Raw genomic sequence first — 8,702 nt, 5'->3', positions numbered from 1 at the left:
ATTTAACAGTTTCCAAAATATTAAACAATATGCTAATATTACAGAAATAGCTCACACTTCCTTGTAAGGTTTTCCTGAGACCACACATGGCATCATTGTCTTTCTCTCTCCATAAATCTATAAACAATTTATTTTAGAAATGCCGGAGTCCAGCCCTAGCAGGAGTCCATGGGTTCCACACTGGTAAATGGGGCACAGAGAGACAGCGTCGGCGATGGATGGAGAATGAAAGACACAGACTCTAGTTCTGGTGCAATCAATCCCACTTTTTTCTGGGGACGGTTGGGTTTATATACATTTTTCTTCAGGCTATAATGGCAGTCTTGTGGTTAATATTAAAGAAGTTTCCAAAGCATAGGCAGAAAACAACAATCTTACAGATTATCCTTACCTAGTCATAATTGTTTTAAGAATATCTAACTACATTGATGAGCTAATACAATGTTTATTTCCTTAATATCTAAACTCTATATGACCTAAGACTATTCTTATTATTCTCACGGTTAAAGCGATAGACAAGTAATCTCATGTGACCATCTCTACTAGGTCCATCTGGTTAATATCTAAATTGCTGAGTTAAGGGTTACAGGAGGGCAGTGGTCCCAATGGTTATTGTGTGCCAACATTTATTATAGGGGTGATATATTCTTTGTAGGAAGGAAGGAATGTTGTGGAACCTTATTTTTTTACCTTACTACCACACATAAAAAAAAATCATTAAAATTTAACCAGCCTGTTGGAGACAAAGGCAGATCTATAACTATTTTCTCCAGAGACTTTCAGAGACTCATTGCATGGTTGTAAAATTATTTTTAATTTTGTTAGTGGTAAAGACCCATTGTTTTTCAGATTGTAGGTAATATTTTCTGGAATTTTTGTTGTATTCCCCTTATCCCCTTAAGCAATTCGTTCAGACTGAAATGAGTAATATATTATCAGAAAAACACAGCAGAGAAAACACCATGCTTCGGAGCAAAACATCCGGCAATTCCTTTTAGGATGAGCCTTTGCAATCATCCTCCAGAGGATCTTTGTCAAGCACTGGATGGAATTCCAGATGCTCCCACAAAGAAACAATTCTTTGTAACCCCAGTACCTGCATGGTGGTCAGTGCAAAGTAGGTTACTAGTGATGACAAAGTAGACTCAAGAGACATTTAACAAGCCCAAAATATGTATTTTAATTCAAAAGCTCTTAAATGTACTAGAATTATGAAGAGAGCAATACTTTATTCATTCATCTGATAACTGTTGGGTGTCATCTATGCATTGTGAACTATCGTAGAATTGGGGGATACATGTGAGCAGAATAGCAATAGCTCCTGCCCTTGGTAATATCCAAACAGTTATTTAAGGAAACAATTCAATAAATAATACTATTTTCCTTCCATCAATAAGTGGCTCTTTGATGTCTGCTCCATGAATTTCAGACCTATCAATAGCCCTAAGTCCTTCCAAATATTTTTTATTGTAATCTGAGACATCTCTTTACCAATCTGCTGGAGTAGATGGTATTTTCATTTCCTCCTCACTGGACCATCACTGTTGCAACATGGAATTTTATCATTCAGTCCTTCCATGTTCATGCTTCCCTCCCACAAGAGATCAAAGAAATTTTGATCATAGGTTTCCTTTTATTCATTTCCACACTTCTTCTAAAGAACCTTAAAAAGTACCCAAAGGCTCTTACATAATGATAAAAATGTTCTCCAGTGCTACGTATACAACTTCTGTCCCACAAGCATTTCTTCTGTCTGGAATATTCTCTCTGTCCAAATGGTATAAAAAAGGCCATCCCCTCTTATTTAAAATATCAAGAAAAACTCTTAACAAATATTTTTCTTAGGAGTGTTAAACACAGGAAATTTGTTATATTGTATCCCCTTAGAAACATATTACTTCAATCACACATTCCCATAGCTAATACAGTTTCACAGTAAGAAGAAAAATAGCACAAAACCAGGCTTTCTAGCATTGCACAATCTAGTGCAGAGTAAAGGAGAAGACAAGGACAGGCATTAGAAATTCAAACCACAATGAATGGTGAAGGAGGGGTGCTGGGAAAGTCACACATTTGAGCCTCTGCAGGCTGAAGAGGGTTGAAATTTAAGTTGCTTTTCTGAGAAAGTTTCACGAATGGATTTCAATGAAACCTTTCCTATCATTTCTCCTCATACCCACTTCGCTCCCAAGATGTGGTGATTCCCCAATGCACGGTACTTCGGTTATAACAATCTGTTTGGATTTCCATGAATTGAGCTTCCCCTATGCACACAGATTTAGGCTGCAATTGAAGAGTGTTTTCTGAGCAAATGCACAATTGGATTTCCTTGAAATTCTGCGTATTTTCTCTTTTCCTCATTCCCACTCTTCCCCCAACATCTGAGCACTCTACCTCCAGGGTTTCTAGGCCAACCCCTTATGTATTCCTGTTGCAGTACTCTAACGTGGAGGCTGAACAGGGCTGAAATTGAAGCTGCATTTCTGAGAAATTTTCATGAATTGATTTCAATGAAACTTGGCCTATCATCTCTCCTCCTCATACCCGCTTTGCTCTGAAGATGTGCTGGTTCCACCATGCACGGTGCTTCTGTGATAACAATCTTTCAATTTCCATCAATTGAGCTTTCCATATGCACTCAGATTTAGGCTGCAAATGAAGAGTGTTTTCTGAGCAAATGCACTACTGGATTTCAATGAAACTCTGGGTATTTTCTCTTTTTCTCATTCCCACTCTGCTCCCCAAATCTGAGGTCTCTAACTCCAAGTTATCTAGGCAAGCCCCTTATGTATTGCTGTGGCACTACTCTAGCGTGCAGGTTGAATGCGGTAGAAATTGAAGTTGCTTTTCTGAGAAAGTTTCAGAATGGATTTCAGTAAAACTTTGTCTATCATCTCTCTTCCTCATACCCAATTTGCTCCAAAGATGTGGTGTTCCACCATGCACGGTGCTTCTATTATAACAATCTGTTTTGATTTCCATGAATGGAGCTTTCCCTATGCACGCAGAGATAGGCTGCAACTGAAGAGCATTTTCTGAGCAAATGCACAGCTGTATTTCCATGAAACTCTGGGTTTTTTCTCTTTTCCTCATTCCCACTCTGCCCCCAACATCTGAGCACTCTATCTCCAGGTTTTTTGGGCAAGCCTCTTATGTATGGCTGTGGCAGTACTCTAACATGCAGGTTGAATAGGTCTGAAAGTGAAGTTGCTTTTCTGAGAAAGTTTCACGAATGGATTTCAATGAAACTTTGCCTATCAACTGTCCTCTCATGCTCACTTTACACCAAAGATATGGTTGTTCCACCATATATGTTGCTTCTGTTGTAACATCTGTTTTGGTTTTTATGACTTGAGCTTTCCCTATGCACGCAGAGTTAGGCTGCAACTGAAGAGAATTTTCTGAGCATATGCACCACTGTATTTCCATGAAACTCTGGTTATTTTCTCTTTTCCTCATTCCCACTCTGTACTCAACATCTGAACTCTACCTCCAGGGTTTCTAGGCCAACCCCTTATTTATTGCTGTTGAAGTACTCTAACGTGCAGACTGAACAGGGCTGAAATTGAAATTGCTTTTCTGAGAAAGTTTCACGAATCAATTTCAATGAAACTTAGCCTATCATCTCCCCTCCTCATACCCACTTTGCTCCAAAGATGTGGTGGCTCCACCATGCACAGTGCTTCTGTGATAACAATCTGTTTCGATTTCCATGAATTGAGCTTTACATATGCACTCAGAGTTAGGCTGCAATTAAGAGCGTTTTCTGAGCAAATGCAAGACTGGATTTACATGAAACTCTGGGTATGTTCTTTTTTCCTCATTCCCATACTACCCCCAATTTATGAACACTCTACCTCCAGTTTTTCAAGGCAAGCCCCTTATTGCTTTTGCAGTACTCTAATGTGCAGGTTGAACAGGGCTAAAATTGAAATTGCTTTTCTGAGAAAGTTTCACAAATGGATTTCAGTGAAACTTTGCCTATCATCTCCACTCCTCATACCCATGTTGCTCTGAAGATGTGGTGGTTCCACAATGCATGGTGCTTCTGTGATAACAATCTGTTTTGATTTCTATAAATTGAGCTTTATACATGCAGATTTAGGCTGCAACTGACGAGCATTTTCTAAGCAAATGCACGACTGGATTTCCATGAAACTGTGTCTTTCCTCTTTTCCTCATTCCCACTCTACCCCCAACATCTGAGCACTCTACTTCCAGGTTTTCTAGGCAAGCCCCTTATGTATTCCTGTTGTAGTACTCTAACATGCAGGCTGAATAGGGTTGAAATTGAAGTTGCTTTTCTGAGAAAGTTTCACAAATGGATTTCAATGAAACTTTGCCTATCAACTCTCCTCCTCTTACCCACTTTGCTCTGAAGATATGGTTGTTCCACCACATACAGTGCTTCTGTTATACCAATCTGTTTTTATTTTTATGAATTGAGCTTTCCCTATGCACGCAGAGTTAGCCTGCAACTGAAGAGCATTTTCTGAGCAAATGCACCACTGTATTTCCATGAAATTCTGGGTATTTTCTCTTTTCCTCATTCCCACTCTGCCCCCAACATCTGAGCACTCTACCTCCAGGGTTTCTAGGCCAACCCGTTTTGTATTGCTGTGGCACTACTCTAGCGTGCAGAATGAACAGGGCTGAAATTGAAGTTTGATTTGTGAGAAATTTTCACAAATCAATTTCAATGAACTTTGCCTATCATCTCTCCTTCTCATACCCACTTTGCTCCGTACATGTGTTGTTTCCAACATGCACGGTTCTTCTGTTATTACAATCTGTTTTGATATCCTTGAATTGAGCTTTCCCTATGGATGCAGAATTAGGCTGCAACTAAAGAACGTTTTGTGAGCAAATGCACGACTAGATTTCTATGTAACTCTGGGTATTTTCTAATTTCCTCATTCCCACTCTTCCACCACCATCTGAGCACTCTACCTCCAAATTTTCTAGGCAAGACCCTTTTGTATTGCTGTTGCTGTACTCTAACGTGCAGACTGAATAGGGCTGAAATTTAAGTTGCTTTTCTGAGAAAGTTTCATGAATTGAATTCAATGAAACTTAGTCTATCATCTCTCCTCCTCATACCCACTTTGCTCTGAAGATGTGGTGGTTCCACCATGCACGGTGCTTCTGTTATCACAATGTTTCTATTTCCATGAACTGAGCTTTCCCTATGCACGCTGAGTTAGGCAGCTACTTAAGAGCATTTTCTGAGCAAATGCACGACAGGAATTCTATGAAACTCTCTTTCTTTTCTCTTTTTCTCATTCCCACTCTGCCCTCAACATCTGAGCACTGTACTTCCAGGTTTTCTAAGTAAGCCCCTTATGTCTTTCTGTTGCAGTACTCTAACATGCAGGCTGAATAGGGCTGAAATTAAAGTTGCTTTTGTGAGAAAGTTTCACGAATGGATTTCAATAAACTTTGCCTATCATCTGTCCTCCTCATACCCACTTTGCTCCAACAATGTGGTTGTTCCACCATGCACGGTGCTTCTGTTATAACAATCTGTTTCGAATTCCATGAATTGTGCTTTCCCGATGCACACAGGGTTAGGCTGCAAATGTAGAGCGATTTATGAGCAAATGCACGACTGGATGTCCATGAAATTCTCGGTATTTTGTCTTTTCCTAATTCCCACACTGGCCCCAACATCTGAGCACTCTACCTGCAGGTTTTCTAGGTAAGCTCCTTTTGTATTGCATGACTGGATTTCCATGAAACTATTGGTATTTTCTCTTTTCCTCATTCCCACTCTGCCCCCAACATCTGAGCAAAATGAATTCTGTTTAGTCATTTCCCCAAGAGTCTGGCCTACAACGTTCTCATGGAGTCAGATCTGTCAACCCATCATATTCCCCACTGGTTTTATGTACATGATGAAATCATTGATTCATTAGTAGTGCATAGGTGATTATAGTGAGTGTCCAACTCCATTAGCTTAACAGACTAGATTCTATCTCTAACATATTTAAGTCTAAATCTATTTGTCTACTTAAACTTTTGAAATCCTGATTTCCAGTAATCAGGGCAGTGGTTCCTACAGCTGTGGAGCCCACTATACCTATTCCCACTAGGAGAGGAACTAAGACAGGGGCTGCTTGTTTAGATATTAGTCCCATATGCTTTCTTCTTCCCTCTTTATCATAATAGTACATCTGGAGAATGATGTGAACAGTAACACAGAATTTACCCCATTTGGTAATCTCAAAAAGTTGAAGGGCTAAGCATGGAGTTATTCCTGACATAGTCCAAGCAAGAGAAAATACAAATTTAATGTTTTTTCAGTCTTATCTTTAGACGGTGGTTGGGGGTCTATGAGGGCTGTTCATTTTTCTGTTGTCTTGACTCAGATGTGATGAGTCCATGTTGTGAGTAACATCCCTTCCATTTCAGTTGGGTGTTAGTCCTTTCTGGATCAATTTGTTATAGACATAGTCTTCTGACTGGAATGGGTGTTGGAAATCAATGGTCTCTTGGAACTGGTTCTCCCATAAGTTGAACCTGTTGGAGATACCTAAAAACAGATTAGAACAGGAGCAGGTTCTTGGAAACTCTGGAAGCATTAACATTTTAATCTCTCTCAGGTCATTGCCTCCAACTTTCTGGATCCACACTGGCCCTTATTTTTGTTATTTATCCCAATTTACCTATCTATATTGACTGTCTTTTTAAAAATTTTTATTATTACACCTTTAAATTTAGGGACTTTTTACTGCTTTAAGGAAAAAGGGCGATGACCACTCTTGCTGCCTCAAGCTGAGAGGAGGTGATGTGGGGTGGGGCAAGCAGCAAAAATTCCTTTCTAGGGGTAAAAGTCTTATTTTATGAAAGAAACAAAAAAACAAGAGAACAAAATAAATAACATCTGAAACTTGTCAATGAATATCATGTAGCTGATAGAAATTAATAATCTCTTACCAGGAGGTGAAAGAACTGAGACATTGTTTACATAAAAATGCCTAGCAAAGTCTAACAAGGCTAGATAGGATAAGGCCTTAATTGTAAATCTTAACACTGTTAGAGTTATCAGTAATGTAAACACAATATTTAATTAAGTTACTAAATGTCATCTGATTTTCATAAAATATCTTTTTACTGGCATGATCTTTTTGTTTAGTAGAGATCCCTTTATTTTTGTTACTCAGGGCTAGAGAATCATACTAGCAAACATTGATTAAGTCTACTTGGAGGTTAGAAAGATCCTTAGGTCTTAAACTGACTAAAAACTTATAACTCTGGCATTTTCTTTTGATAATTATCAGGTGTTTTTGTCTAAGAATCTTTTTTGCCACCTTCAGTTTTACTTATTTTGGGGGGGATAATACAAGTGTACATCTCAAGTTACATTAAAATAACTATTGTTTAGTTTTTTAAATGTCCAGGAATGACTGTGTTTTAGTTTTAACTGTTTTTGCTAGGTGTTTATGATCAAGTTGGTCAAATTGATCTTGTTTCTATCTGCTGTTAAGAGTCAGCTGAGTTCACACAGGGGTCACTCTTGGGGAACTTGAGAACAACTTCTTATCTCCTTTAGTGACATTTGCCTGGTAGGGTCTCCTTGATGAGGTGCTTCCATTGGAAGCATTAGGAATGGCTTCCTTTCCCAAAGACACTCCTCTGTAGCAGGGACACTGATTGGCTTCTCATCCTTTGGGGTCTCATCAGTCTCCCTGATGGGAAGGTTGTGTGGCCCAGAGTTGCAAAGCTTCTTAGAGTAGTTCTCTTTTTCCCTGGGTTTAAGATGACTCTGAGGGCAAGAACCAAATATTGATTCTCTTGACCCCTTTATTTTAATCTCAATCTTTAGGTTTTGATCGTAAACATCCAGCAAGTCAGTTTCACCAGTCATACAGTAAGAGTACTGAGTTTTAAATTTAATGTCTATGACTTTATAGTTATTTACCAACTTTTATTAAACTGGGGTCTATATTATCTGTCCTATAGGTGATGGCTTATTCTCTCAAATTAATTTAGATTGTTCTTGAAGCAGTACCTCTGTAAAACATTCATCAGTCGACAGTTACAGAGTTTACAATGAAAATACAAAATGGAATTAACAACAGTAAAAACATATTTAGTTGTGTAATAGCTACATTAAATTTTCACTGAGCTATATATTATATCCCCTGTTTGAGATCACAGTAATTTTATAACAAAAATCAATCTTTTGAATATAAATTTAAATGAGCTTAAGTCTGACTTATTTTGAAGTCATTGTAACCTGTAGTAAGGTGGGAGGCAGATCCTTATCTCAGGTAAGACAGGGCTCTCCATCAATCTTAGGTAAGTGATCTAGTTCTGAAGCTGCTCTTAATATTTTTGTTAAATATCATTTATAAAGTTTACATATATTGTTTCCTAAGTTTATATGAATGTTAGTTAACACAGTATGTTATTACACCTACAACATGAATCAAAGAAAGCTGAGAGAGCTTTTAACTTTTCTTTTGTGTAGTAAAGTGGCAAAATGTTTTCCTGTTTCATGATATTAACCTTTAAACAGATCAGACTCTCATTATCTTTTAGAAATACATTTACATTTTTATCCCAGTGAAGAAGGTAACACAAGGTTCAGGTCTAGTTACAGAACACTAAATGATACAAATAAATCTCCAATAAAATTTCTTATTCTGATAAGTTTAAAATTACCATTACAACCTTAATTTGGAGAACACAGCTTGATA

Source organism: Sciurus carolinensis, unplaced genomic scaffold, assembly GCF_902686445.1.
Source record: "Sciurus carolinensis unplaced genomic scaffold, mSciCar1.2, whole genome shotgun sequence".
Taxonomy (NCBI): domain Eukaryota; kingdom Metazoa; phylum Chordata; class Mammalia; order Rodentia; family Sciuridae; genus Sciurus; species Sciurus carolinensis.
Note: the sequence above shows the minus strand (reverse complement) of the source record.